At 37.4% G+C, this 26,627-nt stretch overlaps 1 protein-coding gene across 1 annotated transcript in view; it reads right to left on the bottom strand.

Moving 5' to 3' along the window:
- si:dkey-193c22.1 (uncharacterized protein LOC567837 homolog) overlaps positions 1 to 26,286 on the bottom strand; it is a 37,718-nt gene extending 11,432 nt beyond the window's left edge. The window contains exons 1-3 of the mRNA XM_024274576.2: positions 26,120 to 26,286; positions 17,374 to 17,454; positions 13,078 to 13,189 (exon numbers count right to left, since the gene is read on the bottom strand). The gene's annotated coding sequence lies outside the window, so the exon portion shown is untranslated. The remainder of the gene's footprint in view (positions 1 to 13,077; positions 13,190 to 17,373; positions 17,455 to 26,119) is intronic.
- Between the last annotated feature and the right edge of the window lie 341 nt (positions 26,287 to 26,627).

Genomic DNA, 26,627 nt, shown 5'->3' with positions numbered 1-26,627 from the left:
CTTTTTGTTTATGAGCTCACCTATAGTGTGAAGGAGAAGCATCCCCAGGATTCTAATGGGATATTTTATTTTAGGTAAGAGTGAGTCCACTCATATATAATTCTACAATTACAAGCTTAAGTATAATGCACAATATCAGGAAAAGCAAGTCTTCCTTCGTCTTTAGGCAGCTCTAAGAGTTTTTATACTCGACCTGGGTCTTTTCCCCCTTCAAATGAATTTTGATAGTTCACGTTCTATCTCTTATCATTTTCTTGGTAACATACACAGGTAACATTTGCAGAGGATATAAAAGGCTTGCCAGAACGACGGACTCTACCCATCCAGGACACTGGTAGGTCCATCCACCTTATGAGATCTGTTTTAACCTCTTTCTGAATCAAATCAGTTTTCATTTTCAAAATATTTTGAACATTTGGCACAACATGAATCCCTAAATATGTAAATCCTGAGACGGACCAAGTAAATAGAAAGTTTACCAAGATAGTGGAGTTTTCATAGCCTCCAACTGGTATGGAAAGTGTTTTGTCAAAGTTGACCTTATATCCAGATAAGGAACCAAATGCCTCTATAATCAACATTACTGCTGGTACAGATATCTCTGGATTAGTGAGAATCAGCAAAACATCATCTGCATATAAAACAGTTTATACACACTTACCCCCAAGTTGGAATCCTGATATATCAGGATGACTCTGAATGGCCTCAGCCAACGGATCAATTGCCAGTGCTAAAATACGTGGAGATACAGGGTCACCTTGACGCGTCAACCTCCTGAGACGGAATTCTGGTGATCTGATGCCATTCACAAGGATGCTTGCCCTTGGAGAGTGGTATAATAATATTATCAAGTCAATAAAACCTTTGCCGAGGCAAAACTTTTCCATGACAGAAAAAAATATTTCCATTCTACTCGATCAAAGGTCTTTTCAGCATCAAGAGATACATTAATCACCTGTGTTTTTGTAAGCTTTGAGTACTGGATAATGTCAAACAGTTTACTCATATTGGTGAATGATAACATATTTTGAATAAAACCAGTCTGATCCTGATTAATGAAGGTTAGTAAATAGTTCTCTAATCTTCTGGAATGTACTTTGGAAAAAACCTTACTGTCTACATTTATCAGAATCGCTAATAACGGAACCTTCTATTTCTTCTTCTGCGACTATTTCCGGCAGAGAGACACAGAACTATCATAATCAGACGGGGGGATCAGGAGTGGAGCTGCTCGGCTCCAAAAGCCACGCCCCCTCAGAAGAGATTTTGGAAACAGAGATCAACATGAAAAATGGCTTTTAAAGGCATTTAGGTTGTGGAATTTTGATTAAAAACTTCATAATCATAATTAAAACACTACTGGGTTAGCACTATTGCCTCACAGCAAGAAGACCCCGGTTCAAGTCCCGCCTGGGGGACCTGAAACAGAACCATCAATGGGAACCTTTCTGAGTGGAGTTGATGCTCTGCGTCCCTTGCGGTTTTTGATTGCGATGATGCCGTCTTTAGCCAGAACAAAAAACAAAAAAACAAAAATGTCATTTTCAAGGAGAAAGTGTCTGCAGAACTTCTGAGTTGCTGCAGAGTAAGCCTCCCCTGATTTCCCATCATCCTTCTATTTACACTTTACACTTTATATTGGATCTTTCCACCCGTCGAGCTTGGATGAGGAAAACAAAGACTTACATGGATCTATTGGTTTACAAGTGGATGCATCAGAATGGGGCGGAGCCGGATTTTCTAGGTCACAAACAAGCTCTTTTTTGGCTATTCCTGATTTGACAACCATTTAAATAAAGACATATTCAGATATGAAATTTATAAACTTAATTTTATTTATAAATGTCTTCCATCATCTGAAAAATCCTACAAGAACATGTTAAAAACACCAAAAAACCCCCACAATTTTCTTTGAATGAAAAATATTTGACACCAGAACAAAAAATAATCAGATGTATTTGCTTATTTTAAATTGTTTTAACTTTCTTTTTTTTTTTTTGGCAATTTTTTTTCCTTTTATATGTAAATTTCACAAATTTGGCAGTAAAGGACTCAGACTGCAGGAGATCACCCGTAATACAAGGAACTTTAATAATAGAAGTGGAAAATACAAATATGAAGAATGGATGTTATACCACTAAGCAACAATGAAACTTCTGTATCAAAAAGCAGCTTCTTCTCTTTCCTTCAGCCTTATACTACTTTTATTTAAGTATTGATCTTTTTTAATTGTATTATCACACTGCCTATGCACTAAGAATGCTTGTCTAAATATTAAAGAACGTTCTCACAGCCCTGCATGTTAGAACCAATTTCTTGTAAAGTTTGAACCAGATTTTAAAGCTGTTTCAGTTTCTCATCAAAATAATTTAGACCCATTGAAAAACTAGAAAAAAAAATAACTTTCTAGACTAATCTGAGAATGCTTTAATGGAATTAGAGTTCCAGAAAAGTGTTTTTGATCAAGTTTAGCAGATGTCTTTTTTGTTTGTATCCCTGCAGCCTAAACAGGTACTTGTTATTGTTAGTGTTTATACACAACCTGTTTACTTGTCCACGTGAATCATCACTCCATTCCCGTCTTCCCCCCAAAAAGCTCCCCACTGGTGCTGAGCCAGGACCCAAACGTGCAGCCTCTCTTCTCTCCTCCAACCCTTCCCTGCCACCGAAGAATTCTGCTCTCTCTGGGTTCAGAACCTCCAGACACAGAGCCATCTTTTCATCAGGACCTCACAAACACAGCAGAATGAGCATTGCTTTGACAGAGCAAAGCCATGGAAACTGGCACTCACCACAAGGACCAGTTTCTAGGTATCTCAGTGGCTGGAATCGCAGCCAGAGTCCCACAGACGCCAGGAGGGCAGAGAAGACGGGTTTTAGAGTTAAGGAAGTGATGGTTTTTTTTTTAAAGGGGGCCCTCTGATTGACTGGAGAGAAACAGAGTGGCTATTCTAGTCAGAATCAGAGGATGAATGCTAACAAGCCTGTGAAGATGCTCAAGAATGCATTAAAAACGAGCAAAGTTTTGGCAAATTTAAGCAGTTGGTGGGGAAACTGATCAAACCAAAACGTGATATGAGCACGCGCGTGTCAGTGTATGTGTGCAGGTCGAGTGGTGGACTTTTGTCTTTATATAGACCCGACTTTATGCAGAGAGTAAGGCGTCCAGTTTCAGTGCGTCACCTCTGCTTTCGGCTCCGACTGAGTCAACAGAAGGTAAGAGGTGCCCTCACTGGAACATTCATAACCTCACATGACAGAACGCCGTGATTGAAAAAATAAATGCAAGGATGCAAACAGACTCCTGCATGGGGAATGCACGTCATTCATGAGTGAATCCTGGGTACGGACATCACCCTGGCCTCCTAAAAGACTCAAATAAACCTTTGTGGGGAGCTCAGAACTCATAAACTTCACAGTGTTCTGCATGACGGCCCGCCTGCATGCAAACCTGTCATGTTTTCCTTTAACCTCGCTCGCTGCGAATTCTCGCAGCCTTCAAAGAAAACATTCAAACTGCTTTAAATCAAGAGTGCACCTACAGAACTGCTTATTATAAATAGACAGTCAGTGACAGTTCAACTATGTGTGTTAAATTCTAAGATTACAGCTGTCAAAATGCCAGCAGTGTTGCAGTGTGTGCCAGAAGGCCTCACGCATGACGGGAAGAAACTTCTGCCTCTCCTGTGTGGAATTTGCCAGAGTGTTGAGGGACGAACAGTTTTACACGTCTGAAGGACAGAACAAGCGTGTAATTGATGGTTGTGGGGATAAAAGGGCTTTGTGGTCAGATCACTATCAGCCGCTACTGACTAATTATTTAGCAAAAAGGAAATCCAAAAACCTTCAGGGTCAAAATGTTAAGAATTTATCACTTTAAGGGAAAAAAAGCATCAAAATCCCTTTCAGGATCTCCAAATAAATCAATGCAATTTATAACTTAAAGAAAAAAATTGAAAAATCTGTGGAAAAAAATATATCTTGAAACCAGTTCTTATGTATGACTGTATATGAGAACTGGACCGAGTGAGTGTGACATCACCCATAGAAAATGATTTACTTCTGGCTCCAACCAAATGAAGTCACTTTAGGCGCCATTTTATTGCGATATGGAGCCAGACAACAGCTGGTACTTCCTGTTTGGAACGTGAGGGGGGAGTGGTCACTCAGTCCAGTCCTAATATACAGTCAATGATAATGCCCCACGTGCAGAAAACAAAACGAAAACTCTCTATAAATGTAAGAACACAAATAAACCTGCAGATCTGGCCACCATCTGCCATGGTTTTTCAAAAACAACCAAAGCTTTACTGATGGAAGGACACTAGTCTCACTCAAAATAATTACAAGTTTGATGCAGGAAAAATTACAGTCATAAGTCAACAAGTGCCTATTAAGACCCAGAAAAAACAAAACTTAACCATCCATCCATCTTTTTTCAAACCAGTGACATATCTTTGAGTCACGTGCCCAGCTACTGAAGGGCAAATTGAGTTCAATTACATTTTATTTCTATAGCCCAATATCAGAAAACAGTTGAACAGAAGCAGAAAGTTGGTGGTAAAATATAAACGATAGCTGGTTGCTAAACTACGGTAAACTAAACAGGTTAAATTAAACTGGTTGTTCCTGCCCTGAGACCCTCCTTCCCGGTAAGGAAAAACTCTGAAAAAACCTGATTCAAGGAAACAAAGAAGAAACCTTAGGGATCCCCACATAAAGGAGAGATCCTCTCCCAGGACGGACAGGCAATTTACCAGGACTACTAAAGAGGAATTAGCTTATCTAACTCTACAACTATGTATTTGAATAGAGTTCAGCCAGATAGGACTGGGGGACAGGTGGGCACAAAAACGAGAGCACAGCCGGTCCACCTGGAATCTGGAATCGCGCTCCCCCGGAGGGGAGTAGGAAAGAAGAACAACACATGAATGGCACTGCACCAAACAGAAGCACAGAGAACTAAATAAAGTAAATAATAAAGAATAGAAGAGAGGAGAAGTGACTAAAGAACAACAGAGAAGGGAAGGAGACCCCGGGATAGATCGCCAATCCATCCCAGGACAAAATTTAATCAACCAAAGTGGACTGGACTGACGTCTGGGGAGTTTTGGGCTCAACTTTTGTGCCTCCCAGATTCCTTTTGACGTGTAACCCATTAAATCCCTTTCGGGGTCACAATGCTGCTACAGTTTGTCCCAGCGACTGTCAGGTGAAGCCGGGTTGGACATGTTGCCAGTCTGTCATAGGTCACATGTGGAGCAGACATTTACTATGTCTTCCCTAAAAATAGAAACAAAGTTCACACTAAGCCCTGAGGCACATCTGTCTTTATCCTTATCACCACACAGCTGCCTCATGTAATTACACACCCATCTACACGGGTCTCATGTTATCACCACACACACCTGTGACTTATTATCTCAGTAAGTGTTGAACTTCCTATCTCATTTTGTTTGATAAATAGTTTATGCTTAAACACTAACGATACACAGTAATGATTAGATGATAACACGGTCTCTACTTGGCTGAAAATGATCTTTCTTTGAACACTCTGGGACTGCAAATGCTAAAAACGTTTTTTTCCTGTTTTTTTAAATTCACTTAACAACAATTTTAAAATATATACATATTTATTTACACACTCCTGTATATTTTATATAAATATGGCTTGTCTTCACTATGCTAAGTAGAGAAAGCAATAGTTCAAAGTACTAAAGGGGACTTTATGCAGTGGACCAGAGACGTGTCTCTTTGAACCCTGCGGAAGACCGAACACGGCATCAATGAATTTAATATTTTGTATTTCCTGTTTACCCTCATAAAATAATCAAAATAGACAGACTCAGAACCCCGCCCACAGTACTACAACCATAATAGCAAAAGGTTATTAACCTAGCTACACTATAGGGACATTAGGATTCGATATAGTGACTAGTTATTCTTACAAATAACTTGTTCTCTCTGTAAACTAAGTATAACTATAAAACAAACAAACAAAAAAAATTGCCCGTTCAATCCAGTCGTGGTGTAACAAATCAAAGCAACTGGTGTAGAGGTGAAGGTGTGGATACTGAACTTGCACTTGAAGCCATAAAAGATCTAGGCAAGGTGAGGGTAAAAGGCAAAATGTGGATGCCAAGTAGAAATAGATTCAACTGAGGTTCATATCGAGCTAGATGAAGGTGTAAAGTGGACTCTAGTTATTGTTGAATGAGAGAGTTCTAGTCAAAGTTCTCCAAGATGAAGGAAAGTCTCTTGATGATGTAAAAGTGTACTCCTGTACTTTCAGAGAACCAAAATTCTGAATCTGTCATATGTGCATTGAGTGATTTAGTCCAGTCACCCAAAAAAAAACAATAAACATAGTTCATACAGGTGTCTCAGAACATTCTCTGGAGTCCGTCCTACTCATCCCTTAGATAACTAGATGGAACAAGATAAGTTCATGGTTGAGGAACTTGAGTAATAATGACAGAGAAAAAGTGAAGAACCGTTGAAAGTCTCAAAGGACCAGCTATGGAGATCATCCAAGTTATACGCATGTCAAATTCAGACACAATAATATGGATTACATAGAAGTCCTTGAGAGAACTTAAGGAACTGTAGAGTCAGGTGAAGAACTGTCGTTTACATTCAGAGCTCATCACCAAAAGCCAAATTAGTGCTTGTCAGATTTCTTGCTTAAACTAGAAAGAACATTGAACAAGGTCGTGAAAAAGGAATGATTAAAAGTCAGTTTACTCAAACTAAATCGGCGAAGTGACCCCCGTCAATTCTCAGTTTACTCAAAGAGATTCAGGAGGAAGAGGAGCATAAATTAGTCAGACAGAAGTTCAAAAAGCCATCAAAATAGTATGTTTGTAGTGTGCAAACACCTGAGTCAGAGTTTGAAAAGGGTGAGTCAGTTGATCTTCAAACTGAAGTTCAAGAACTCAAAGAAAAGTTAAAATCATTAAATAAACAGTCAAAAGAAAATAGACAAGGGTCCAAAAAATCTATGTCAAACAAATCAAACTATGACTATTCCTCCTCTGAGCTTGAACCAGAACATGAACAAATGAAAATGGCCAAAATAATAGTTAACATTCAAACATTGAACCTGTAACAAATGAAGAGGACTTAGACATGGATTTAAATGTTGAAAGTCTAAAATGCAGAAAATCCACAGAGAAGTGAAGCCGGTCATTCAATTGAGTTATGACAAAGCTGGAAAACAAACAGAGGAACTGGTAACCATAGTACATCACGGCATGGTTATTAGTTCTCATGACAGTCTTCCAAAACCTTCAAAGCCAAGAAATCCAGACTCTAAATCCTCTAAATCCAGATATAGACATTGACCTTAGATGAGGACATCTAAACTTTTATTTGGAAAGGGGAGAGTGTAGCCCAGTCCAAATTTGTGAAAATTAGACTAAGCTACCAAAATATACTGTCCTATACTGTCCCACTGTCCTGTCCTCAGTTTGCCTGCAGAGCACTTCAGCCCACCTACATTTTCCCTGAACATCAGCTACGTGAGGACATGCACGTTTTTTTCCAGCTTGCAGGGCCATTTCAGGCCACAACTGACCTGAGCATCAATCAGACTTCCACCAACCCCCCCCCCAAAAAAAATACTACAAATTTCAGGAAGAACAAAAATCTAGTATTTGAATGTTAAAAAAAAAAGAGGTAGACAAACTAGTTTTATTGTAAAATCCTGATTTAACTAAAAGTCTATTATTTTCCTTTTAAACTAACAAAAAAATGGAAGTATAAAAATATTCTGGTAAGTAACTGTTGCACACCAGATAGTAACTGGTCCGTACCAGACAGTACCTTTTCACACCAGATAGTAACTGGTCCGCACCAGATAGTAACTGGTCCGCACCAGATAGTAACTGGTTGCACCAGATACTAATTGGTAGTATAAAAATATTCTGGTAAGTAACTGTTGCACACCAGATAGTAACTGGTCCGCACCAGACAGTACCTTTTCGCACCAGATAGTAACTGGTCCGCACCAGATAGTAACTGGTTGCACCAGATACTAACTGCTAGTATAAAAATATTCTGGTAAGTAACTGTTGCACACCAGATAGTAACTGGTCCGTACCAGATAGTAACTGGTTTCACCATATAGTAACTGGTAGTATAAAAATATTCTGGTAAGTAACTGTTGCACACCAGATAGTAACTGGTCCGCACCAGACAGTACCTTTTCGCACCAGATAGTACCTGGCTTCACCAGATACTAACTGGTGCGCACAAGGTAGTAACTGGTGCACACTAGAAAGTAACCAGAATGTGTTTCAACTTCAATTAAAAAAAACAAAAAACATTTTTTATCTGGTGCACACCAGTAACTAACCAAAAAAAAGTTGATTATTTTTCTAAAAATTGAAGAAAAAGGAATTTGGTTAGTAACTGGTGCACACCAGATTGGAACTGGTGAACACCAGTTACTAACTACATAGAATTTTTTTTTTTTACATACATTTTGAGAAAAAACTTTTATTAATTTTTACTTTGAATTTACCTATAGGGGCTCTGAAAACGTGTGCTAGTGAGGTGCCATTAGCAAATAAATAAAGGGCTGATGGGAAATTAGCAGAGACAAGCTTCGGCACCAACAGTCCCACCCACATCCCAAATGAGAATTTCTGATGAACTCATTAAAAAACTCATTTTAATGAAATCATTAAAAAAGACCTTGTAGGCTGAGACTTTCTAAACTAAGTTCTGTTCACTTTCCAGTCATATTGACACAAGAAGTGATTTGTTTCGATTCCTGATTATTCATAATTGTAGAAGGATCTGGAATCCAGCACATAAAGAAAGTACAGTTCATTTCAGTTCTGACTACTTATTTTTTTCAGCTCAGTTCCATCAACTTCAACCACTGACAAGATGAATGTGGTTTATAATTTGCGGACTGATAAAGAAAAAATATCTAACTTTTTTGGCATACTTTAAACTGAAACTTCAAGAAGTACTTTAATATACTGAGTTTAAAAATGCAGAGAGAGTCTGGCTCCAAAAAGCATCTTTCCTAATGATGAAACGAAACAGTTAAACTTGTTTTAGGCTTTTTGCTCACTGCAGGACTTTTGCAAAATTGCTCTTCTAGATTTTGTTTTCTTTTTCTTGCTTTCCTCCCTAATTACAAAGATGTAGTATTTTATTTTTCTACTTTGTGGCTTCGTATTCAGAGCGTTTTGGGCCACACTGAGATGCTCTGTGGGCAAGTGCTGGCCCTGAGGCTGAATGCAGCTCACATGTTTCATGGGGTAACCCCATTTCTCACTTCATCAAGCCGGGATGGGATCCAGCCCCCTTCCTCAGCCAACCAGAACCCTTTTCATTGTTGTTTTCTTTTGTTCGTTTTCAAAGATTTGATACAGTCACATGTGATAACAGAAAACCCAGTGTGTGCAGTTCAGGTCCTCCTGTTTGCTTTTCAGTTCTGTGGGTGCAGCGAATACAATTCTTCTCACACCATGTTACAGTATCACATACCACGGTGCTGAAATACCTAGACATTGTTTCTTACTGCAGCCAGAATTCATTTATTTTTTTGTTCCCCTCACAGAAGAGGAGGAGATAACTCCACTGTAAACACCGGCTTTACTTTCCACAAAAGTATTCAGGTTCAGCCTTCAAACTGCCCAATAGAGAATATTTCATCTTGGATTTATTTTGCCCATGAACTTGATTCCTTAGAAATCCCCATGGGAACAAAAACCTCAGTGAACTCGGAGAAGTTGATGAGAGCAGGATTGCCCTCTTGGATCTAGATCGTCATGGTGAAGGTAGAGACAGTAGCAAACACTTCACCGTCAAGCATGCTGACATTTAGGTGCCAAGATTCCTCTGAAGCTGAGGATGTTCCCTCAATGTCTCTGCAATAAAGTTACTCAATAAAGAGAGCAATAAATCAAATTAAGGATAAAAAACTGCATAGGAAGAGGCTGGGATTACCGGAGATTCAGGTTTGTGTCGCAACATTTATCCTCAAATCAGCCCAAAAGGATGTTTGTATTAGCTAAAAGCTTGTTTAATATGGAGATGGAAAACATTAAAATAACTTCTTGTGTGTATCTAAACACTGCAAAAGCGCTGCATTTATTTTGGCATAAACATTTACAGACTCAAAACTGAATAAGTGGCTTCTCAAATCTGTGTGAGTTGACCGGAAATCCCAGAAAATGCAAATCAACATCTTTTTTTTGGAACTAAAATGCCCACTAAGACAAAATAATAAAATGATGCCATAATTTACTATAAAAGGAACTTAACCTGTTAATTTTTGGTTGAATTTATGACCCCGAAACAGCTAAATATAGCTTCAATGCAGTATATGTTCAATTAATAGTTAAACTCAATGAATTCCTGAAAAAAGGTTGTTAGGTTTAAAAATTAAACAGTATTTTAACAAAATATAAGAATCTAAATCCTTTTAGGAAAGAGAAAAGGAAGCACGCCTGCTTTTAAAGTCACAGCTTGGCCTTTCACTGAGCAAAAATGGAGATTAATGCGAGATCAAACCTTGCATAAGACGGTTACCAAACCTGTAAACAAAGGTGACCATTAAAACCGTGGAGGTAAAACTCATTGTGACACAGTTTCTGGACTTTTCCCCCCAGATCTTTATTTGAAACACCCATTTGAGGCGTCACACACTGAATATTGTTGCTGGGTTGTGTTAATCTTCAGATACGTCACAGCTGACATTTCAAGATCCTTCTTTGCGTAATTCTCTAAAACGGTTGGAGAAAATATAACTGATCACTTCCTCTGCACAAAATTCCATTCTTAATCTATTAAAAAAAACTTGTAGAGACAGAGAAAAAAAGCTATTTTTTTTTCATTTTAAGAAAGAAAAATATATATTTAAATTAAAGCAAAAAGAATGCTTTTAATTTAATAAAGGAGATTTACATTCTGTTTTTCTGCAAGACCATAAAATTTGTGACTATACCATTAAAATAACCAGAGGAAAGGGGACTAAATATTTATAATGTGTTCTCATATATAAATCACTGTCATCAATTTAGTATCATCCTCACAATTTTTTTTAGCAATATTTGAGATCTCTTGTAACTTGAACAGTCGTGTGGTAATGATGTTATCGTCTCAGCGACAGTTGAGAGTAACACATCATATCCATGGGAAAAGCTTTGATGATATTTTTAAACTCGTACATTAGATCTAGTTTCATATTGACTTTATTGGTCTGTAGATGACACTGATCCAGATCAGCTTAAGTGACCCAAAGGTCAGGAAGTGCATCAGTCTGCAGCATAAACCAAGTCTGTCATGGCAAGATTTTAGCCACTGGATTAATCATTTGATTAATTCTATTATTTTTTTCAGTTGTTGAAAAAAACAACTGAAAGACATCACACTAAAATACTAACTTACTAACCTGAAGGTTCATTGTAAAAAACAAATTAAGCGAACATAGCAGACTTTTCAAGTCTGAATACACCCAAAACTTGGTGTTGTATGATTCCAGCACAAACTGCAATTATTAATTTCTCCTGTGTGATCCATTTTCAAAAAGTTGCCACTTCTGTGTTTTGAAAAGGACGCTACTCATACGTCAACAAGATCCGACTCCCTGATTGGTCAAAGTTTTGCTGTTTGGTGTTCAAGCATCAAAAGTTCAACTAGTTAAACTTACAGGACACACTCAATGAACACTTAGTTTGTATGTAGAGTTTCAAAATAGACTTAAAAATTGCATAGCGACTCGTGGATGCAAGAGTTTTAAACGCAGAAGCCTAAAACGTGAGTTTACGGACGTTTAAATAGGCTTTTCATTGAAAATGCTCGATCGATTGCCAGCTCCTGAGTGCGCTTAAGAGGAGTTGTAGCTGATCCTGAATGTGCTTTTTTTTTTTTAGGAGTAATGATGACAGCCTCTTTCCAAGGTCAAAGGTCAGCAAAACCAGTTCTGATTGTTTGTGAAGATCAACAGTTTATTTTACCCTATGGTGGGAAAATGGGACAATGGCCAAATTTCACACTTTGCCATAAAATAGCCACCAAGTCGTAGGTCCTGTGGCCATCCCATAATAATTTAAAAATGTTCTTTTGATATCCACAGCACATACCCAACCAGCAAGGCAAGGTGGGCCCCATAGGGTTCAAAAGTGGGGAGAAGATGTGGGCCCTGAATGGGTTTGTCCACTGTTTCTGTGGTGGCCCCACCTGTGTTTGCCAATGTTGGCTTAAGGGGACACTCAGTGGGTTGACTCACTATGCTATCCAGGACAGTAGAGCTCACTAGCTCGATACAGTGGAGATAACTAGCTTGCTACAGTATAGCTCGCTAGCATGCTACGCCGTCCATTGGAAGGCTGGCTAGCATAGCGAGCCACTGAGTGCCCACTTTAGTCAATGTGGACAAACCCAATTGGGGCCAACATTTTCGTCCCACTTTTAAACCATATGGGTCCCACTTGGCCTTGGTACTAGCTGGGTATTTTGTTTTTTAAATTTTTTCCTGTTATTCCTGCTGTGCTGTCATCCTTTTGGGGGGATGGAGGACAGAGGGGGATGTTCACTGTGCCAAAACTTAATTTCCACCAGGCGTGTGCACACTTTGGTGATTTTTTTGAGTATATGTTGGGGGCAAAAGTTTTCAAGAATTGTGAAAAGTATCTCCTCTTTTCAGTCCAGGATTGCTGCAGGACAGAACAAAAAATACAGGTGAGAAGTGAAAACACAGCAAGTGGGAGGGTTTCCATCAAATGTCGGAACATCACAAGTAAAAGTGCTGTTGTTGACGCCCAAAGGGAAAAACTTCATGAACTCACGGGCGGATGTGAAACCAGGGTAGGGGGTTGCTTTGCAAATGATGCTGGAAAGTATCAGACATAGATTTCACATCCTTTTTATGGGTAATTCAAGATGTAGCTCTGGCAGACGCTGCCACAGGAGGTGACACAAGTCAACAAGTCTTCATCGGCCGACATCACATGCATGGAACATACATTCTATGTCACATATTTGTACTATTGTTCCTGGTATGTGCCACGTGTAGCACAGCAGTCAAAAGACTTTGAGAATATTTTGAAACCTCACCTGATCCTTGCTCCGCCCCACACACCTGTTGTTCATTTCCCTCTTTTATGATCTGCACATGTTTCCACTCCTTAAAGCTGCTTCTCTTTTGTGTTTTTGTCTGACTTTAAAGCTAAAAAAAACCCAGAATAAACTATTTTAACATACTTTTTCATGGCACGCTTCACTCTAAGGATTATTCTTTTTGTAATTTCTAATCCCATCGGTCACAGCGGACGTCTGCACATGTTGCCTTGAAGGCTTTAACTGCATTCCTGCTGCAGTTTTATGATAAGACTCTTCATGTGGTGCGTTTCCTGTCTTTCTGCTTTACTCCAGTCCTTTTGGTTCAAACATTCACAAACTGCATGTTACTCTTTGCTCGTGTTTGGTTGCTCTTTTGTTTATAAGTTTAATAATAGAAGACACAAGTAATTCCAGTAGTGTGGGAGGAGTTTCCACAGGCCTGTTTCAAAGGGCTTCCTTTATTGTGCACAATAAAAATCAGAGGTGTTTGCGACCCTGTGACAGTTAAGCTATTTGCACGTTTTATTGCCATCTCAATCACTCATTTTTTGCCCTACTACCTCCTTGAGTGATGTTTGATTGCGAGTCCGCTCACACAGCCTTTGCCAAATTCCTGGTTTCATTATGAGGCTTTGAGATGAAAAAAGATGGCATGATTCTACAGGAAACTTGTGCATCTCCTGCTTTTGTGAACGTTCGTTTCAGCTTCAGTTCCTCCGAACACGTTTTGACTTGAACTGAAAGTGGTGGAATTTTGATTAAAAACTATTCAGTCGGAATACTCCAGTTCAGTCTTATCATTTGGAAATATAATACAATATAAAAGTTTATGCAAATCGGTAATAAAAATTCACAAATGCACACAAATTAGTTCACAAATACCTGATGGACTTGTAATATAAACACATAAATCATATGAATTGCAGCATAAGAGTACTCTGACTTTTAATGTAAGCTTGGGCTCTTTTACCCTTCCATAGTGGCACTCTTGTTAAAGAAAAATAATACATTTTTAATTTTAAACAGTTACTGTTCGGTAAAGAATAGAGTAAATTGAATCAAACTTTATTTAACTCATTCGCAAACAGCAGGACTGTCACTCCACGAGACTCCTGACTACAGTACCCATAATGCTCCAACAGTCTATCAAGCGGTAGAAGCTTGCGGCCTCAAAGTTTATCAAAATGGTACTAAAGCATTTTGAACGATTTTAGAGTGCTGTTTACAACAGAAAATCAGTTTGAGGTCACTTAGCACAACCAGAATTCGTACTTTTGTTGAATCGAAATATAAGGTAGATTTTCTATTTTTGAACAAATTAAAGGATTTAGGATTTTTATTATTAGACAAAACAGTGTCACTTAATAAGCTCTGATATAATTTTATTCAGATTTATAAACTTCTGGCTGAGATATACAACAAATTGTTAAATTAAGCGTTTTTTTTAATTACTTGCTGCATTGAGATGATCCTGTGTGGCACAGGGTGTCTTTTATTTTGAAAGGAAGTCACGAGAATCTTTGTCAAAAGTTCTAAACTATTTCATATGATGAAAAAACACAATTTTCTTTTTATGTTTCTGTTTTATTTAAACCAAAAACCAATGGCAATTTATATTTATGATAAAAATACCAATAATAAAAACAAATTAGTGTCTTCTTTTTCTAAATAGTGAAATAAGACTGTGTTGCACCTGCTGGGTTTGAGAATTGTAAACAAAGGGCTGATGGGAAATCATGAAAACAGAATGTACCAGTGAGCTTGTGATACGTAAAAGCCTGTGTAAAGGATGCCCACACAAACTACACTATGATTGACCAGTTTCCTCACCTCCAACAGTCAAGCTGTATTTATACTGTTATAAATTAACCAACAGAGAGTTTTCTGTCCTTTTATGAACTTATATTGATAGAAAAGCACATCTATGTGCTATTCATCTATTTAATACACAAAACATTGTCTTCAAATAGATTTAATTCTTTTTTTGCCCACTCAAGTCTTTAGTGTTCCTCCAACACGTTAAAGAGTGAAGGTGTTTTGGCCGTCATGCATTTTTATAGGAGGTCAAAAACAAATTTGAACCATCTGTTATAATTATACTTCTTGAATCCTTATATTTTTCTTGGCTTCCATAATAATCAAAAATAACAACCCCCTTCCTGGAATGTCAAGCTTAAAGCATAATAAATTACAGCCATGTAGTGTTGTATTATATTGCATAAAAATAGAAAAAAAGTGGACCCGGTGAGTGCATTAAGCCTTTCTCCTTCCACTTTTTTAAAAGCTGAAGTTGCTAAATGAAAGTCGCTGTTCTGCTACATTCCCATCACATTTTAACAGCACTGATTTGGAGAGGATGTGCCAAAACCAAAAAAAGGGTTTCCTTCCAAATCCAACAATGAAATCCTCACACCATTCCTTCAGGAGAAAGCACAAAGGCTTTTTTTCAGCATGTAATTAAAATAAAACTGCACTCAACTTAATATAGCTCTTAGGGAAATAGCTGCATAAGTGAAAGTCTTACCCAAGTCTTTCCATTGTTTTATTTTGTGCGTCTTTTACTTTAAGACATTTTGAATCACGTTTTTAAGCTTTAACGCTATATTTGTATTTTGCCTTAAATAGGCAAGGCCTCTGTTATTGAAGTTACTGAAGTTATTGAAATTATTGTGATTCTTTTTGGTCTAAAGTCAATAAAAGACAGTTTTGAAACAAATCACCAGATGTAACCACAGGGGGGCACAATCCAGTGCTTCTGGGTATCGCTCCCAAGTCCAGGTTCAGAAAGGGCATCAACATTAAACCAAATTAATCATGCCAAGCACAAACTGATCTCTGGATCAGTCCTGGCTCGGGTTTACATAGAGTAACACAACTGATGCTGACCTGCAGAGTCCCTTTGGAAAACTGTTGTTCAAAGAAGAGGAGGAATACGTAAAAGAGGAAAGGAACGTGAGGAGGGTAGGACTATGGGAATGAACTTTGCAGTGGAGAGATTTTGACAGGAAATTTAAAGAGCTGGTCGACATCCAAGTCTGAGATTTCCTGAAACCTTACAGATTTTCTGACAGAAATGTGCCAAATGTCAACAAGGTTTCATCAACATTCAGGGATTGATGAAAAATAAGGCAAACTTGTGTTATTTCATTCTAAAACAGTTTGCAAAATCAAATATTTTCCTTCAGACTATACATTTCCTAAAACACACAAAATAAAATAAAACCATCTCTAAGCCTTAAAAACAACATGCAAAGTGTAACATTTACATTCCCTTGTTTTATTTAAAAATAAAGCTTGTGGAAAAAAAATTAAGAAATTAATTTTCTTTCTTAAATTTATCACATTCATGTTTTGATTGAAGAGTTTACACTTGTGATGTTTATATATATATATATATATATATATATATATATATATATATATATATATAAAGTGTAGCTTTTCCACAGTTTTTGCTACACTACTATACAATGATCAGTTATCCTCAAAGTCACTGCTTTGTTAAAAATCTAATATTATCGCAATTTAAATAAATGTACATTTTTTTTGATTGTTAAAGTTTCTCAAGATCCAAAGCAATGTCATCATAAAATATGCAATCTACTGTATAAAATGACTTTTTTTTTGAGGGTTTGAGCAAACTTTGTTTTTGAGTTTTTTTTCTTGAGGAGTTTCTTTTTTCTCACAGAAATGTTGACTCCTCCCATTTTTCAGTTATTTATAGTATCTCCATTCTTTGTTTTCTATGCTCTATTTGTTCCATTGTCATTGGAATTAAAAAAATAATTATAATTATAATTCAGTTTTATTTGCACTTTTCTTTTTTTTTTTAATAATGACCCTGAGGTGATTTCCTTTGTTAAATTATATTATTTCTTAAAATACATAATTTAAGACAATTTAAATAGATTATGTTCATAACATTTTTTTTCAGGCGTAACATTTTTAGCCACAATCTGTCACAATATCTGAGAAATACTTTAGTTTATTTACTTTGCACAGACAAATGAATCATTCCAGAGGCAGAATTACAGGAGGCTAAGTCGTCTATAAGGGAGAGTGTAGAGTAACTCTTCACACATGCATTAAAGATGCCATTTCTTTTCAGTTAAACAATGACAATGAAGAAAAAAGGGGTTAAATTCAGATTATCTAACATGAGTGTGTGCAAAACGCATGAAAGCTCATTTAATATCTACTGCCGTTGACAAATGTCAAATTCTCCACCCACTCTTCATTTATTCAAACAAGGGCGTGTCTGTGTTTCATTCACAAAGTATGCAGGCTTACCTCCTTCTGCAGGTTTAACCTGCACAGACTATCACAGCTTGTCCTTTGTCAGTGTTCTTTTATCTTGACGTTTACACCTTCCTGGCAGAAACAAGAGAATGCAGACTGAAAACATGCAGGAAATAATTCTATAAAACGTTCTAATATTGAAAAAACAGTTTGCATGTAAGAGTTTAAAAAATGACAAATAAATCAACCCTTACAAACCGTTCGTTCTCTTTTCATATATGTGTGCTAGTAAAAGAGTTTCCTTTGGAGAAAAGGACAAAAGTAGAAAAAAAATGTAAATTTCTGGAACCATTAGGAGGTTTTATAAACATTTTTCTTACTACAAAAGCAAAAACACTTCAAATAATATCTTATATTTGACTGTCTTGATGTCAGCAATGTTGAGATGAGCTGCAGCAGCCAGTGATTTTCCCAAAAGTTTCAAACTGCAATCCAATTATTATAGTTCAGAAGCAGTCCCTTAATCTATTATTTCAGAATTATAACGCATTAATGACTCTTATTAGTTTTCAGATCCTGTTTTGGTGCTTTAGTAGAACATAAGAATCCAAGACAACAAATGTTCTGCAAACTATTGAGTTATTTACTGAGTAGTTATTTCAGAAAAGGTTAAAACGAAAAATACTACAGAATAAAAGCAAGTAAAAATGATTACACCTAATATTAAAACAACAGAATTCGACACATTTATTAGAAATATAAAATTTTATTTAAGCGTTTGGGTCTATTTCCTTACTTAAGTTGAAGGGGAAAAAAACTAAAGGTGAGCAGAAAGTCACAGTTTATGGCATTTTACCCATAAACCATTTTAACAGTAAGTCTTTTGGAATACAAGAGCTACTTCACAATTATTGAATGAAGTTAAAAAAATAAGAATATCTTACATTACTTTATTATAGTAAAAAGTAGTTCCATGACTTTTTTAATAAACTGACTGCAACACATTGAGTTGCCATAATTTTGTGCAACAGAGTAAACTCTTTGCCTTTTTGTCCGATAGTAACCTCAGTGCTCGGACACACCCAAACATGTGACACGATTCCCTGTTGATCACCTGATCCGCCAGGGGAGATGTTGTACAACAGAACACCAGGAACAAACAAATAAACGAGTGCAGACGCTACAGGCTTTGAATGAGCACAAACTACGTCAAGAAGACCAGTTTTCAGGCCCCTTAAATCCCATTTAAGCTGTAAGAATGCACAGATTAACGGCCAAACTGCTGTCTGGTTTTTAAAATTAAAGATCCATGAAGTGGACCGAAAAATGAATTAAATATTTTTGAAGCTAGTTTATTAAGATTTTGCTGCAGATTTTACTCTTCTAGACATCTAATGTCTGATTTGTTGTTGAAAGCTCCAGATTTCACAGAAATGAACGTTAAGATTATTTAAAATTCTCCATAAATGACATTTTATCAAAAAATACAATTAAAAAGTACTTGATGTTGTTAAGCCAAACGTTAAAAACCTTCAACTACTGTCCAATTGTGGAAGTAGCCATTTAATTATTCGCAAAAATGATTATTCTTTTTAACAAATGATCAGAATTGTGTCAGGAAATAAGTACTTTATATAGGGAAGTGAAACAGTTTTGGGCGTATTTCTGTGTATGTGAGCTGCTTCCAAGGAATTCATGTTTTTTTTCTTCACAATTCTATGTAATACAGGAGTAGATTCAACTGCATGCTGCTTTCTCAGGATTGTTTTGCATGCCTTAGATGCACGCAGCGTTAGTCATCAACAACTGCTACCTGCAGTTCTCAGCTTGTACTAATAACAAAACCAATAAAAAGGTTAAAGAGTAGTTTCAACATGTTTTAATTTTTTTAACAACCAATAGTAAGAAATTCTCCCCTCCTGTGAAAACAAGTCAGAACTTTTCTCACAGACTTTGTGCACTTCATTAGAGATTTCCAGGGTTGGATAAATGTATCACCTTCCTTGTGCCTTCAAGGACAACAGACTTTTGTTTTGTCCTGGTAAGTTCGTTCATGTAGAAACATCTCAAGATTCACCAAAACACTAGAACAGTTCTGTCACCAAAAAGCAAACTAGTATTTAAATGTCCCAGAAGACACTCCATAGAATATTTTAACACAATTTTTAGTAAAAAAAGAAAAAAAAAATTATATCCAGATCTTGGCAGATTTCTTGAAGTTGCATAAAAGATGTCAATCTACGTTTACAGCTGGAAGTTTAACATTTTAGTTGCATGCAAAACATTTTGCTTTGAGGGGAGGGACAATTAGATTTTTTGCAGCTAAACACATTTTTTTGTAGATGTTTCAACAATTAAGCCTCTACTAAAACACATTTCGCAAAAGTGCATCTTCAAAAACATACACAATCTTATTTAATTACATTGCATTAAGGCCATCAGATCAAACTAAAACTGAACACTTTGCTCTATAAACATTATGTTGATTACATATAAATGGTCCAATACAACTGAAAACATGCAGAAGTTTGGCTGACATCTCAATTAACGGATCAATCAAACTGTTTTTACAATTAAACAAAAAACCTGACACCCTTTGGTATTCACAAATGGTTGAACATTCAGATTTTAACCAAATCCATCTCTGCTGCTGGAATTAGTTCATAGTGGTTGTTCATAAACAGCATAAATCCCCTATTTTCTGTCAGTTTAATTTAAGGACATCGCGAGAGAAACATGAAGATAAAATGCTGATGATTTCTGCATTTTCAAACCTCCAGACCTCTCCTCTCCACAGTTTCCCAAATACAAGCAAGAAAAATGACATTTGACAACCTAAAGGTCAGATCAGGATATAACGCTCGGTATGCAGGCTGAATGGCACAAACAATACTTCGCACTGAGCAAGGCTCTGTGTGCTGCTGAAGTTACATGTGAGGGTTTGTCTGTGAGCGTCAGTTGAGCAACATCTGGGGACTGGGGCAGCTGGGAGATGTCGTGTTATTACTCTGGAGATGGCTCCTGCCGGTGACCAGAGGGAAGGACAAATCTCTGACTCCTCACACCAGGTAATGTACACATTTATTCTTTTTGCCTTTTTATTTTTTAAAGAGGAATCAATGATTTAATCAGGGATTTCACCTATTTTTTGTCACAGGTCAACATCTTGCCAATGAGTGAATGCTCTCCCTCCAATGTTTCAACAGTTATTTCATTAAACTTTGGACATTAGCCAGACAAATGTCTTGAGTAAACCTGCCCTTGCATTTATTTCCAGTACAACTCAATTAGCGAACACCTAGCCATACCAGATTATATGGTAGGCCTGCTCTTTGACTGGTGTTGGAAATTGTGATGTCTGGTATTCAGAAGTTCTTGGTCATAGTTTTTTACATTGTGTTGCTATTAACAAAACTGTCTAAGACCCATTCAGATAAAAATGTTAGGTTTTTAACATCTTCTTGTGGCTCAAAATTGCATTTCTTTATTCAATTCATTGAGAATGAGCAGATGAAAAAATGTTATTGGAGAAAACTCGTACCAATGACAAAGAAGCTACAATCTTTGGGCCACACCCTCCCTGCTTTACTCCATTCTGATGTATCCACTTGTAGACATCTCGACCCATGTACATCTTTGTTTTCCTCGTCTGAACTGTACTGCTGGATAGCTTCAGTATTGCATGACATTTTAGGTTGGAGTTGTGAGGGGCTGTAAGCCAGAGGGTGTCTGAATCCTGGCCTCGAGGGCCGGTTGTCATGTATGTTTTCCCACCAACCTGCCATTAAAGGTTCTTACTGGCTAAACACACCTGATTCAGGTATCAACAGCACATAGTTTCTGAAAAACCAGCAGAATGTCGGCCCTAGAGGCCTGGAGTTTGACACTCCTGCTGTAAACGGATGATAACGGGATCTGGGGGTGGGGTTACTTTATGCCAACAATCCTACCAACAACTCGGAGGCAAATTTCTAGTGCTGCTCTGCAGAAACTGTGTCCTAAAAAATGACACAAGTCTTTCTTTCATTTTTTTTTTTTTTTTTTTTTTTTTTCTTTTTTGGCCAATTATTGGGAATGCTTTGCAAAAAATGTTTGGAGTGGGAATTTAAAATTCTGCAGCTTGGGGAAAAATTCTCAGCATACGCCTCTTCGTGAACTGAGGAAAGTTCAGAATTGAGATATTTTGAAAAACAAGAGTCAGTGACCTCTGTGTTGTTGCTTTCCACAATGGCCGCAAACACACAATAAGAAGGGCCGGCCCAGAGTTCCTTTCTCATGGAATTTATCCAAGTTATGAATTTTTCTTTGTTGGATCAGAAACTTTGTGGGCTAATAACTCATCACAGCCACTTTCCCACCAAACACTGAAGTAGGATTTGACACAGGCTCCCTTTGTTTTGGAGCAAGTGGTACACATTCAATGGCTAACATTCAAAAGGAGCGCTGTGTAACAGCCCCCCGATTAGAGTCAGTTTAAAGGTTTGCTGGAGGAGAAGGGAGGAAGGGGTCGGGGTTAAAGTTGGAATTGGCATGGGGGGTTGGCTCTGCTGCACACAGTAGGGACGTGTACACGACTGCAAATGAATATAAGCTGCAAGCTGATTTAACGCTTGCATGGAGATACTTTGCAGAGGAAAAAACTCCTGCATGTTGTGTGGATGGAAGATTGTTGGACAAAAATAACCAGCTAAGATCTTTTTCCATCAAGTTGCCCAATTTAATAGTATTTTTTTTTCTTTAGCAAATCAAATAATTCAGTTTTTCTTAAATAAATATGTTGGTTCATGACTAAAGCAGCTGGAATGACAGGGTTTATGTCTGCACATGCTATAATGATGGCTGTCAAAAAAAAAAAAAAAAAAAAAAGGCGTGTCATGTTGCACACAGCTCTTCCCATGCAATAATCTGAAACTCTGTCAATGAACTGGAGTAACCCTCCTTTAAGGTGAGGCCATACCTCTCAGCCAATCACAACAAGGCTAAAAATCAGGCATCACTCCCAGAGCCAATCACCAAACTTGTCCCACCCCCTTCCTTTGCTTTTCTTTTTTTTTGAATCACGATTTCATGAGTAATCACCAACCCCCGGACGCGGAAGTGGTTACCGTTTGTTGGTATTCACCAGTCTGGCATTCTTTTTTCTCCCTCCTGTCTCTTAAGCTTGCCTGCCACCACATTGTGTGCTCCCCCATTCATTCACAAAATACACAATAGGCCTCATCCAAGTTGATCTAGCTCATGGCTGAGCGTTGGTGCAGCCTGAACAGAAGACCGCTTCAATGTAGAGGAAATTCTAGCCCCGCGGAGAGGCCATGGTACACATATGGTGGCAGAAACCTTAGTGGAGGTGAAATTTGAGGTGGGGGCACTGTCACCCTACATCACCCGTTGCATAAGCCGAGACACAGCTGTACATCTGTTTGAGCTCAACACAAATTCCCACAGAATAGCATAGCATGCCGCAGAGGAGAGGCTGGGAGGTGAGATGTTCGTGGTGATGAACTTTGGAGATGAAAAATACACACGTTTTAATCCCACGCAGATGTCAAAGTCTTTAATGAAAGTCCAGATTGAGACAGACAGGTCCTTTGGACCCAAACCCAATAATTATCTGCTCATTTTCAAGAGTGCTCGTGAGTCAAACCTCAAGAAAAACAGTTAATCAAGGAAACCAGAAAGCCTGTTTAATGTTTGAACAAATCAAATTAAAACAATTTTAATGAACCAAAAAGGTTGTAATCCACAAGGTCAAACAAAACGCTGTTGAGGTCATTAATGCAGGACAAACAATAAGCAAAAGGGAGAATTCCCGAAAGACTGATGAAGCTGACATATGAATCAATAGAGGATGAAAAGACATGAAAAACAAAATCCAGGAAGCAAGAGTGTGACATGAGCTTCTGTGGAAGAATAAAGGAAAGAATCGGTACAGAAACCAAAACCCCAACACAATCAAATGTCCAAAAGGTGCAACAATAGTCGGAGTAATCCTGGAACTCATCAAAGAATGACTTAATCTGGGAATAATGGTTACTCAGAACACGGAAAAGAGAAAAAAAGGAGGCTTTATCAAGAAGAAGAAAATGAAACTAACTAAACCTTGCATGTACTATAGCCCAAAAACTGTGAACCCAAGAGTTTAGAAAGCAGTGCCCCAAAATGTTTACATAGACTTTTCAATGAAAGTGGCCGCTCGGTGGTGTATAGCCGAGGGCAGCGAGAGTTCTGACAGACCCAAAGTCACAATTGACTCTGAAGACGTTTCTGAGAGTTAACAGCTGCATGACAGGCAGCTGACAGGACAACAGCTTCACTGTGGCTTCAGTTCAGAAGACTTTTAACTGTGAGGATGACAAGTTGAGTTACAGCAAGAAAGTCTATACTAAGACCTCTGAATGAGACAGAAGCCAGTTATGACTCAATAAAAAAGTGAAATCTTTGGTTTCAAAAGGTGAGAGGATGGTTTCACAGTGTACCACGTCAACTGACATGGAGGAGGAAGTGTGACGGTATGGGGGTGTTTTCCTGAAGTGTGGGTTGACGACTTGTATAGAGACTGAGAGGTACCTTGAAAAAACAGCCACCACTGCAAAACAAAGCAGATCAACAACTGCCAAACATTTATGAATCTCTGGAGGAGACTTGGAACCAAGTTTCTAAGGAACGTTAACTAGAAAGAATGTCCCATCTGCAGTTATATATGTAAAAATTGACTACTTTGTTAGAAAATAATGTAAATAAGCAACTGTAGAAGATGTAGCAATCGGAAACTTGTAACAGTTTATGAAAATTTGTTTAATTTTGAGGTTTACTGACATCTAATTTGGCTGAAATGACAAAAAAGAAAGATAAAATTTGAGCTTAAACTGTGTCCTTAAAAATAAGCAGAAAAAACAAATGAACTGACACTTATTTGCTATCATTTAAGCATAAAAAGTGTTAATCACTACCTGTGAACCCGGATATCCCAACAGATAACGCATAGAAAAATAAAAAAATAAATAAAATGTTTCTGATGAAAGGAGCTGCAGTCCAAAACTACATTTAGAATGAACACAATTTGCATGACCGTCACGTCCAGTTTTAATGTTAAGTCAATGTACAGAGGAGATCGTAGAAACGATTATAGAATGGCGTGGTGGTCTGGCAGCAGGAACGAATCAGGAACTCAGCTGTAGCTTGCAACATGTTGATGATCAGCAGGTGTAGTCCAAAATCAACATGGAGTAGAATCTTATCGTTCTCCTCTTGGATATTTTGATCATTTTCATGTTTGCATCAAGACAAAATTAAAAAGGTCCTATAATTTTATTCTTATTTTTTAACTCCTCACACTAATGTGGGACAGTAACTCATCAAACTGGGTCACAGAGAGACGGAAGTACCGCTGAAAGCATCCGTCATTCAAACGCAGCTCCTGCAGTAGATGAAGCTCACCGTGTTGGTGATTAATAATGCTTTTGTGAAGCTCTTAAAAATACAAAAAATGCTCGCTCATCATCATCCATGCCTTCTATCCATTTACTGTTCATATATCCGATCAATGCACTGTAGGTCATCTCACACTCTTCAGGAGCGTCAAGTTTTTGAGCACATTTTTCTGGAGTTCGGCAGCAAACTTGACGCACATCAAAAAAGATACTGTAAATGAAATTTGACCCACAAATTGGGTCAATCGTGAATGCAGAAGTATGATGAGGATGAAGATGAAAACAAGGAGGCAATACAATTTAAGCTTTTCAATTTTATATAAAAAAGTCAACCATTTCCTGAAGTGTGTTTTGTTGTTTTCTGAATTGGGACCAAACAACTTTGTGGAGGAAACCTTCTGGGGTTCATGTTGTTGGAACCGTTTGTAACTTCACTGGAACCCTTTCTAATAGTTTCTCGGTGCCTCATGGAATGTGAGTCTTCCTTAAGGCCGTCTAAAGTGATGGTGAATCACAAAAGACTGGCATGCAAAAATGTCACTTACAATTGGCAGATGGTTATCACATGTCCACATTGATAATTATCCTTCATATCAGGAGGAATCACTTGGAAAATGGTAAGTTTGCTGCAATACTTGCAAAACCTCGGGTTCAAATGAGTAATTAGTGGTTCTGAAGAAACGTTTTAAATGTTCTGATTAGTCACATTCATCTGACTAGGAGCTGTTTCTTGGAGAATTGCAGAGTGACTCAACCTAGTTGGGGTGGCACGATTTGTTCTTTAATGAAGTTTAAGTGAATTGTGTGGTTTTGTCTGGTGACCAGACATTAACCCAAAAAAGGACATAAGAAGTGTTTTTGCAGAAGTGCAAAGTACTATCTATAGATGTTAGATGACAGATCAAAACAGCTCAACAGTTATGAGTAAAATGTCTGTTATTTAGTGTGAATCATGAGGCAGAATTGAAAACAGACGTTACTTTAAATCAAGCATGTTTGTCGTTAGTTTCTGTACTCATTGTTCTTTTAACATTTCCCATAAACAAGGGTATTTTTTCCAGAATTTTGTATTCAGACTTTGTTGTTGGTGGTTTTACATTTCAGTGTGTCACTGATGCCAGTAAAGGAAATCACACTATTTCTGGTCCTTAGATGAGTTTTGAAAAGATGGTGTTTTGGAGAAAAAAAGGCAGTAGAAGGGCATTTCTGAGAGTATATTGATTAGAAACTGCTCCAATTTATTGATTTGAAGACAATCTTAAATCAAACTATATTTTAAAAAATCCTATTGTTTCTATGGAAAACTGACATTTTTGTTCATGTTTTTGTAAAAAAAATGAAAGCAGGCAGTTGTATTTGTTTCTCACCTTTGATTATTTTGCTTGACAGTTCAAGGATCCGGTCTTTAATCCAGGAGGAGCCCTCCACTCCTGCATGGAATTGCACCAGCAACAACCTTTGAGATGCTTCTTGCTCCATCTGTCCATAAACGCATCTCTTTTTGGTACCTGATTTGCTCTGTTTAGTTTATCCGCAGAACACTGGTGGATCAAAAACAGGAATTTATCAGAAAATACATTTTCAAAAAGTTCAACGTGTCTTTGATGCTTTTAAGTTTCCCAGCTTTATTTCAAATCATTCTAATGTAGATAAAACTATATCAATTTCTTTCCTGTTAGAACGGACGCACTGCAAAAACACAAAATATCACTTTTTTGAATAGTTTCAAGTTTAAATATCTTTTTATAGTCAATATAAGACATAACATTTACTTAATTTTCAGTAATTTGCTAAGAAAATTGAATATCTTATAGTCAATTGATCTTGAAAACATCTAATTTCAAGTAAAATCTCAAATTAAAACTAGTTCTTTTA

Source organism: Oryzias melastigma, linkage group LG9, assembly GCF_002922805.2.
Source record: "Oryzias melastigma strain HK-1 linkage group LG9, ASM292280v2, whole genome shotgun sequence".
NCBI classification, from domain to species: Eukaryota; Metazoa; Chordata; class Actinopteri; order Beloniformes; family Adrianichthyidae; genus Oryzias; species Oryzias melastigma.
Note: the sequence above shows the minus strand (reverse complement) of the source record. Positions and strands in the feature narration are given on the sequence as shown.